This window comes from Tupaia chinensis, unplaced genomic scaffold (assembly GCF_000334495.1).
Source record: "Tupaia chinensis unplaced genomic scaffold, TupChi_1.0 Scaffold000141_1, whole genome shotgun sequence".
In the NCBI taxonomy this organism is placed as follows: domain Eukaryota; kingdom Metazoa; phylum Chordata; class Mammalia; order Scandentia; family Tupaiidae; genus Tupaia; species Tupaia belangeri.
The window spans coordinates 1,734,276-1,744,092 of NW_006159611.1; positions in this window are offsets into that span (position 1 = coordinate 1,734,276).

The following is a 9,817-nucleotide window of genomic DNA, read 5'->3' on the forward strand; positions in this document are numbered from 1 at the left end:
TGCAAAGCTTATAATATTTGCTAAATGTAGCATTTTAAAAATTGATGTTAAAAATATGTCATGTAAAATTTAGCATTAGCTATGATCTGAATCCTCCCCAAATTTTTATGTTGAAAGCTAATTGGCAGGACCAGCAGATGGCATAATGGTTACATCACTGGACTCCCATTTGGCTGCAGTTCAAGTCCCAGACCTGTTGGCTTAAAACTCATGCTGGGCACGTGTATGTGTATGCCCAAGAGGAGCATGGAGAAGAAGGGGTTGCAGTGTAGCCCTCCCTTCGGGGTGGAGAGTGGTGATTTCTTACTCTTTGTCTTTCTGTCTCTCCAGTGAGCACACATGTGCTATAGCAAAGATCTTTATAAATGAATGAATGAATGAATGAATGAATGAAGAAAGAAAGAAAGAAAGAAAGAAAGGAAGGAAGGAAGGAAGGAAGGAAGGAAGGAAGGAAGGAAAGGCAAGGAAAGGCAAGGAAGGGAAAGGAAAGGGACACCTAATTGTCACTGTGGTGGTGTTAGGAAGCGGGAGATAACTGAGAAGTGAGGGCCGAGCCCTGCGAATGGGATCCGTGTCCTTGTAAGACACCGCGCCGAGCTCCCTCAGCCCTTCCCCACGTGAGATCAGTGAGGAAGCATCTTCTACGAACCAGGAAACGGGCCAGCAGTCCCTGAGACGCCTCGAGGCGCGCCTTCATCTTGGACTTCGCAGTCTGCAGAACCCTGGGAAGTAAATTTCCATCCTTTATTCACCACCGGCTTTATGGTGTCTTGTGCCAGCAGTCTGCACAGGCCCGGACACCTTTTTAGCCACTGTCAGGTGTGCGATTCTGTGACATGAAGGACACATAAAATTGTGTGTCCACTGTTCAGTGAGAGCTAGAGTCACCACTCTCCAGTCTAGAACGTTTACATCATCCCAAACAAAAACTCTGCACTCATTCATGTGTTGTGTAATGTTGTTAACAACCTTGAACTGAAAAACAGAGCGTGAGGAGCCCAGAAGGTGGCATAGTGGTTAAGGTGCTGAACTCCCACATGGCTGACCATGGTTCGAGTCCTGGACCTGGCAGCTCGCTTCCTCATTTTCCTTCTTCTCTGTCTCTCTCTGGTGAGCAAATGTGCTCTATAGCAAATTTAAAATCATAATAGTAATCAGAATAATAAATTTAAAAATTAAATAGTAATTTTTTTGTTTGGTATAGGGTACATGTGCTCACCGGAGAGACAGGAAGCAAGAAATCACACCACCCTAGGGGACTGGCCACACTGCAATCCTTCCTTCTCTCTTCTCTTCTCAGGACTTTGGGCACGCACGTCCATGCACACAGTGTGAGTTTTAAGCCGCCAGGTCTGGGACTCAAACCACAGTCAACTATGAGGGAGTCCAGTGATGTAACCATTATGCCATCTGCTGGTCCCCCAGATTAAATACTTCTAAAAGAAATAAAATGAATGAACGAATGCTGGCTTTAAAGTGAAAATGTCCCAGGGCCAGCAGGTTGTGAGCGGTTACGTCACTGGACACCCACACGACCGTGGTTAGAGTCCCAGACCTGGAGGCTTGAAAATCATGCAGGGTATATATGCATACATTCCCAAGATCCCAGGAGGAGAATGGAGAGAAGGGATTGTGACGTGTCCATTCCCCCAGGGCAGGGGGTGAGATTTCTCACTTTTCTTCTTACTGACGCTCTCTCTGGCAAAAACCTCTAAAAAAAAAAAAAGAAAAGAAAGGAAGAAAGAAAGAAAAAGAAAATGTCCTTCAAAATACTGCATTTGTTATTTAGAAAGCAGCGGGAGCCAAATGGCGATGCAGCAGTAAGCATGGTCTATGAGGCAGCCAGCGTGGGAAGGTTCTGGGTTTGCATCCACAGGCCTCTCTGAGAACCCCAGGGTGCATGCCCATGGTCCAGGCCCGGCTGAAGCTGAGATGGATCATGGCATCAAGACCTTGTCAGGGTGCCATCTGTCTGGTTGTCTCTGTCTCTGTCTCTCTCTGTCTTGCTCATGGAAGAAATAAATAATTTTATAAAGAAAAACAAAACCTTTCAGACTTCAGTGTCAGGTCCCGTGCCCACCTTGTTCCAAAAGCCCTGTAGAAGGAAATCCTCTGCTGGACGTCAAAGCTCCTCCAGAAACCCCCTGTCTTGTCAGCTCTGTCTGTGTGTCCATCTCTCAGGTGGCCTGACTCGACCTTGTGAGGTGTTAGAAAATGCTCAGCTGTTTTCTGGCTCTCCCTGCCCGGCCCTCCACACTCTGCACCATTGCCTCAGCGAGGCCCAAGCGCGGTCTGAACCCGTCTGCCTCGCGGCCTCTGCGGCGGAGACCGCTGCTTCTCTGCTCAGGTGTGCAGCTGGCTCAGAGCGCCCACTTCCCGACACTGAGCCCGCCTCCTCCTCCACGTGGTGCCTCTGCTTTGAGACTCCCCCCATCCCGCTGACTCACGCTTCCCTCCCTCGCTGTCACAGGCTGCCACCTCACTTCACTCACCTGGCAGTCTCCCCGTCACCTTAGCTTCTGTGTCATTTTAGGCAACTTGGACACATCTCAAAGGACTCATCCCAAAAGCTAAGCTCTTGGTTCCTTAAACTCCCCACCTTGGTGGCCTTAAAAGTGCTGTCAGACCTCCCGTCATGACCCAAAGCTACGTCACCTGGCGAATTCACTCAGGTCCCCTGTCCTTCCACCACCTTCCGTGCCACTGTGACTCCCAAGCGCACACCCGTCCCCGTCTCTGCCTGTCACCCCCACCTGCGTTCTTTCTCCCTCCGGGTACTCACAGCCCCTCTGTATAACTCCTCAGCAAACACGGCGGTAATTACCTGGCCTCTCTCCCCTCTGTCCAACACGCCGAACTCCAACCCTAACGAACCCAACCATCTGTCCCCTCAGTTCTCAGCTGGAGAAAGCACACAGCCGACCTGATTGGCATCATTGCAAAGTCAACATCGCCGGCCTGAGCCCTGCCTGGCAACCTCATTATGTGTCTCCAGTAAACCCAGCCGTCCGCGCCCTGGACGGCCACTTCGTACTTCTCACCCAGCTCCAGGCTTCCTCTCCCTTGTCTTTTGAGGACACGCCCTCACCAAGGGCTTCGGATTTTACTTCCAAAACGTATCTCCGCACCAGTCCCTCCTCTTGCTCACTGCCACCAAGATCACCAGGACTCCAGGCTGGGTTACTGAGCAGGCTGAGCGTCTCCCTGCCACCCGAGTGCCTCCTCTGCTCTTCTCTGCACCGTGGCCAGGGTGAAGCTTAAGCGTGCTCACTGAAAATGTCGGTGACTTCCCACTGCAAGGAGAAAAACTCAGTACCCCTTACTGTCCCCCAGACCCCCACCCAGTCTAGCCCTGCGCCACACGCTCCGTTTCCTCCATGACACCCCGTTCTTGCCCATTCCATTGTGCACAGCAGTTCCACCTGCCGTCCTTCTCTTTCTCCCACTCGGCACACTGCCTCTTCCACCCGCACCCCAAATTCCCCACCAGTCCCCCCAGATGCATCTGCTCATCCTGGGTCTCACATTGAGCGACTCCATCTTAGAGAAGTCTGCTCTCCCCAACACCATCGTCACATTAAGCCACTTCTGTTTCTTCTCATGTGCCAACTAATTTTTCTCCATAACTCATACTTTTTTCATGTATATTTACTCGATTTTCAACTCTTTCATCAGGTAATGAGAGGTACTTCCTTGGGGGCAGGAACCATATTTGAGTTCCACCGTATAGTAGCTCCTAATGCAGTGTTTACTGTAACGAGTGTCCCTGAGATGTTTGCAGGATGCATGCTGAATGCAGAGTTCATTCCTGGTTTAGCAGGGAGCAGGGAGAAGATACAGAAAAATAGTTAAGTACGGTAACTGACACCCCCTTTTGGTTTTACCGAAAACTGAATCAGACAAAGAATCAAAACAAAAACCCCTACTTCTATTACTGCAAACCTATCACACTGCATTTGGGCCCGAAGAGAACTTACTATAGGGTTTTCAGGAAAGTTGTGACACATTTTTACGAAGAGAAACACGGAAAAATACGCCATAACTTTCCCGATGACCAATGCAATGACCACATTTTACAGAAGAAGAATTCTACTCTAAGACTTACTTTAAATACAGAGCAATGGTCTTTGCTAATGTCTTGAAGTTGATCGACCACAGCTTAAAGGGCAGGCTGGCCTGCCGTCCCGTCTTGTGCACGGAGCTCATTTCTCTGCGCACGGAGGCTGTCTGGGCATTAGGGTGGCGACACTGAGGAGTTGCAACAGAGAACATGGCTGGCAAGCCTAAGGTTTCACTGTCCCACTCTACAGAAAAGCATCGACTCCTACACGGAGGTATTGGAAAGCAGGACTCCTTTAAATACTAGTCCTTTCTGGTTTCTTTCTTTTTGTTGATGTATACATACACTAGTCATGTTCTTTTTTTGAGACGTTTCGCTATAGGGTGTGTATGCTTGCTAGAGAGACAGAGAGAGACAGAGAGACATAAAGCAAGAAATCACCCCCCAGGAGGATGGCCACACTGCAATCCCTTCTCCTCCATTCTCCTCTTGGGATCTTGGGCACACATGCACACACACCCAGCATGAGTGTAAGCCACCAGATCCAGGACTTGAACCACAGTCGACTACATAGGAGTCCAGTGACATGGTCATTACATCATTTGCCGATCCCTCATGATCTTATTTTTAGAGAGAGATTTTTGCTATGGGGTACATGCACTCGCCAGAGAGACAGAGAGATAGAAAGCGAGAAATTACTCCCCTGGAGGGAGATGGCCACATGGCAATCCCTTCTCTACTCTGCTCTTGGGATTTGGGGCACACGCACACAAGCCTGCCATGAGTTTTAAGCTGCCAGGTCAGGGACTTGAACCACTGTCAACTACGTGGGAGTCCAGCAACGTAACCATTATTCCACCTGCTGGTCCCAGTAGTCATGGCTTCCGTTCATGCTTGATAACTTCCCTGTGTGTACATCCGTGCTCAGATACGACACATGCTCTCATGGTCCCTCCTTTAGTGTCCGTATTTCTGTGGGGCATGTGGTCTTAAGAAGGTGTTGTATTTTGCAAAATAGTTATCTACCCTTCTAATGGGCATTTAGATTGTCTCCAGGTTTCAGGCATTGAATTTTTTATATGCCTCTTAGTGGATATGTACTCACGTTTCTGCTGAGTGTACACAATACTGCAGAAGAAAAACCGAAGGTGGAGAAATGTATTATACTACACGAGTTCAAGAGCTACTAATGAGGGCCAGCAAGTGGTGAAGTGGTGTGGAGGTTAAGGTGTTGGACTCCCACATGCCTGACCATGGTTTGACTCCCGAACCTGGTGACTTGCTTTCTCGCTTTCTCTCTCTCTCTGGTGAGCACACATGCCCTATAGCAAATTTAAACAGTAATAACAATAAATAATAAAAATTAAATAAATAATAATATTTTTTTTTTAAAGAAAAGTGCTAAAGTAGTTAGCACCATGTGGTATTGGTCTAAGATAATTACAGAGCAAATCAATAGAAAAGATTCAGAAAAAAACTTACACCTGGGATTTATAACAAAAATATCACTGCAATTTTGTGGGGAGAGGATAGTGCATTTATTTTCCCTCCCCCGATAAATGGGGCAGGGGCTATTACATATCCAAATGGAGAGAAAAATTAACCTTGATCTCTACTTCAATCCATATTTGCAAAAATAATTTATCTTATATAACAGACCTACATGGACAGAGAAAATATGACCTCATGTTATACAAAGATTTATTTTTTTAATATTGATTTCTTTAACTTTATTTATCATAATTATTAATTTTTATAACCAGAGACAGACACACAGAGAGAGAGAAAGTGAGAAAGCAAGCTGCCAGATGCTGGCCACATGTGAGTCCAGCCACGTGTGAGTCCAGCCACGTGTGAGTCCAGTGCCTTAACCACCACACCACCTGCCGGCCCCTAGACAAAGATTTATGGGACACAAAAACATTAAGCACTAAAGAAACCAAGTACTAGAAGAAGATATTGCTAATACACATATCTGATGAAGGATTTTTTTCCCATTAAAAATATGGGCATAAGGGGACCAGCATTTAGCTCAATGGCTATGTTGTTGGACTCCCCCCCCCCAAAAAAAAAAAAAAGGTCAATATAGGGACCAGCAAGTGATGTGATGGTTTAGGCGCTGGATTCCCACATGGCTAACGGCAGTTTGAGTCCCAGATCTGGCAGCTGGCTTTCTCATTCTCTCGGTCGGTCTCTCTGGTCAAATTGAAGAATAATAACAATAAATTAAATTAAATAATTATTTTTTGAGAAGTTTCTGCTATAGGGTGCATGTGCTCACCAGAAAGACAGAGAGAAACAGAGAGACAGAAAGCGAGAAATCCCCCCCCAGGGGGGATGGCCACACCACAATCCCTTCTCCTCCATTCTCCTCTTGGGATCTTGGGCATGTATGTACACCTATCCAGTGTGAGTTTAAGCCACCGAGTCTGGGACTCGAACCGTGGTTGACTACATGGGAACCCAGTGACGGGCCACTACACCAATTGCTGGTCTCATAACTTAAACAATTATTAATAACAAAACAGGTCAATATATGGGCCAGCCCCATGGCACAGTGGTTAAACTTAGTGCATAAAAGCCAGATAACACATGGCCATCTGTGCTTTCAATCCATGCCCCCATGGCTTGAAAGACACTCCAAATACATGTGTGTACATGTCCCAAATCCTAATGAGAAGGGGAATGGGAGGAAAAGGGTTGCAATGTGACCACATACTGTGTGTGTGTGTGTGGGTGTGTGGGTGGGTGTGGGGGGGGTGCTCTCTCATGCACTCTGGCAAGCACATGTGTCCTTTTATAATTAAAAAATATATGTGTGTACCTCAAAAAGTTTGTTAAGAAATGGCATTAAAGTATGAGTTTATTTTGGTGCGAAACAATTGTGAAACCCATGCATAGTTTTTTCATAACACACATGTGTCACAGACTTTTAGAAGACTCCCCATATTGTCTTTTTTTTTTTTTTTTTTGGAGAGATGTTCACTGTAGGGTGCGTGCGCTCGCCAGACAGACAGAGAGAGACATAGAGACAGAAAGCGAGAAATCACCCCCCAGGGGGGATGGTCACGCTGCAATCCCTTCTCCTCCATTCTCCTCTCGGGATCTTGGGCACGCACGCACACGCGCCCGGTGTGAGTTTTAAGCCACCGGGTCCGGGACACGAACCGCGGTTGACCACGTGGGAGTCCAGCGACATAGCCATTACGCTAACTGCTGGTCCCCCCCCCCATATTGTCTTTTGACCTCACAGTTTTTGTTGAAAAGTGAAGCCATGAGTCATGTTTTCTTCTTTTACTATGTAGCTTTCTCATCCTTTGGCAACTTTTAAGATACTCTGTTTAATATGGTTTTCAGAGACATGCCTAGAGTTGTTTTTCTTGGTTCTTTAAGCTCCTTGGGGTCTACTAAGAGTCTTGAGCCTGTAAATGAATACTTAGCAGTTCTGTAAAATTCTCATGAGCCATTTTCCCATATATTGCTCCTGACCCCTTCTCTCTCCACTCCGTTTGGGACTTTATTAACATAATGTCAAACCTTAGGTCTGTATCCCACATACCTCTTACACTGATCATTTCCATCCCCCTGGTACTTCACCTGGATATTTTCTGGTGACCTGTTTTTAGTTTCACTGATTCTGTCTTCTCCTTTTTTCAGTTTTATCTATTGGGCCATTGGAAAAGTCATGACGCATGACACATTTTTGCATAGAAAAACACGGCCTGACTTTCCCGATGACCTAATAAAGCATTCAGTGAGATCTTAATTTAAGATACTGTACTTTCTGTTTCTAGAATTACCATTTTTCTAAAAGATCCTAATCTCTGTTAAAATGCTTCATTTCATCTACTTTATAAAAATAATTATTTCATTATTTTTAAACTTGCTATAGGGCACATGCACTCACCAGCGAGAGAGACAGAGAGAACGAAAATGATAAAGCAAGCTGCCAGGTCCAGGATGTGAACTGCAGTCGGCCATGTGGGAGTCCAGCTCCTTAGCCACCTGCTGGCTCTCCCATCTACTTTCTCTATTAAAAAATATTTCTAATAACTAAAGTCCTTGCCTGCTACCACTAATACCTGGGTGACCTGTGGGTCTGCTTCTGTTGTCTATTTTATCTCTTGACTGATATTTTCCTATTTTCTTGTGCGTACCATAATTTCATATTGTATGATGAATATTGATTTCAATTTCTAATCTCAATTTCTATAGCTTCCCCCCCACACCGAGCATTTGTAGTTTCGTCTGTTAAGCAGGTCAGGTGAGAGGCTGGTCATTTCATCCGGCCAGAAATGGTGTTAGTTGGGACTGCCTTGAGCCTCTAGTTAGACTCGATCCATCTGTGGCTTCAACTCCTTCAGGACAGATGGTCTTGTGTGTGTTGCAAATCCCACCTTCCTGTGGAAATTTACCTCCTAAGTACTCAGAGACGTACAGAGTTTTTATTCTGCTATTTGGGCCCAGCTTCTTTCCTGGATATGAGCTTCCTGTAATTTGGGCTGAGAGACTGGAAAGACCTTTCTCTGTCTCCTTCCCTCAAAGTTCTTCAGCATTTGGAGGCTTAGCTCTTTACTTTCCTTCTTCAGGCAAGTTCAAACTCTGGTACATGTTTGGAAAGGGCTATTGTAAACACATGTGTTTCTAAAGGGGAAAAGAGATACATATTTAGGTGGGTGGTGTTTTGGCCCATTTTGCTGTGCATGTCCCTTCCTGGAGCGTGGCGTGGTGTGCAGCTGGTTTCTGGCCGTGTGTCACTCAGCCTCCCAGCCTCCCACACTGCTGTGGCACTCAGCACACACACTGCAGGGAGAAGTGACCGTCCACTGGATGTTCCTCTTGAGTCCAGTCTGTCCAGGCCGACCCACCTGGCCATTACAAAGACAAATGTCTTTGTCTGTTTTGCATAGCTCTTTCTGTGTCTGTGAATGTGGACTCGGAATCAGCATAGGCTCCCAGGCAAGAACGTGGCTAGCCAGCTCAGCTCATGGGGCACAGCTTTTCTCTCTTTAGAATTAGTTTCTTCTAGACTCACATGCTTCTACAGAGCTCTAAAATCCTGGGACCAGCAGTTGGCATAATGGCTATGTTGCTGGACTCCCATGTGGTTGACTGCAGTTTGAGTCGCAGACCCGGTGGCTTGAACTCATGCCGGATGTGTGTGCATGCATGCCCAAGGTCTCCAGAGGAGAATGGAGGAGAAGGGATTGTGGCGTGGCTGCAAATCACTTCCCCGGGGCGTGATTTCTCACTTTCTGTCTCTCTCTGTCTTTCTGGTAAGTGCACGCACCCTGTAGGAAAAACCTCTCCAAAAAAAACAACCTTAGAATTATGATTTTTGTGGCCCAGTGGTGCAGGTGGCAGGGCAACACTGCGTGGAGTCATATGGGCAGCCTGGGGGTTCAGTTCCCAGGTCAAGCTACAAGAATCTTATGACCCTGGGTGACTGGAGGCTGGGACTTGATAGTAGGATGCAAGACTTTGCCAGGTCTCTCTCTTTCTGTCCTCAAAATAAATAAATAAGCTTTAAAAATATGCACATGATCTCCGTCATCTTTTTTCCTAGCTCTGTTAGTTTTCTGCTGTTACCGCATCATACACAGAAGCAGTATGTTTGTGTGTGTAATGATTTTTTTTTTAATCTTAATGTGATTTTTAAAAACCAAGAACAAGGGGCCAGCAGGTGTTGTAGTGGTTAAGGTGCTGGACTCCAACATGGTGAACCGCAGTTCGAGTTCTGGACCCAGTGACTTTAAA